A 463-nucleotide genomic window follows, 5' to 3' on the forward strand; every position below is an offset into this window, starting at 1 on the left:
AAATTGCCTGGCAGCACTAACAAAAAACACATCAAGTGAAATTCTTACTGCTTTTCTTGCGGACTTCATCAGAAATTTTACGAGGAGGAATAGCTGTAATTTAAGAATGGAGGAGTAAGCAAAGAAAAGAACAACAGAGGGGAAGAAGCACAGCAGTTTGCTGTTTATGGCTGACAATAAATTGTTGTGTTTTTAACCATTACTCCCATATAAAAGGTCAACAACCCAATGCATGCACACTTTTCTACTTCTTAAATGTTCATCTGACATTTATGTGTCCTGGTCTTTAGTCAAGATAAGTATGGACATGAGAACATTTTTTCCCAGAGTGAAGGAATAACAATGAAATCCAAATTCATGAGAGTTAACCATGCTTGCTTGCCATAACTGGTCTGTGGAATTTAATCTGGTGCTACAGCCACTTCTGTGGACTTAAGTGAAACACTGAGCTCACTCTTTTTGG

This window comes from Notolabrus celidotus, chromosome 1 (genome assembly GCF_009762535.1).
Source record: "Notolabrus celidotus isolate fNotCel1 chromosome 1, fNotCel1.pri, whole genome shotgun sequence".
NCBI lineage: Eukaryota > Metazoa > Chordata > Actinopteri > Labriformes > Labridae > Notolabrus > Notolabrus celidotus.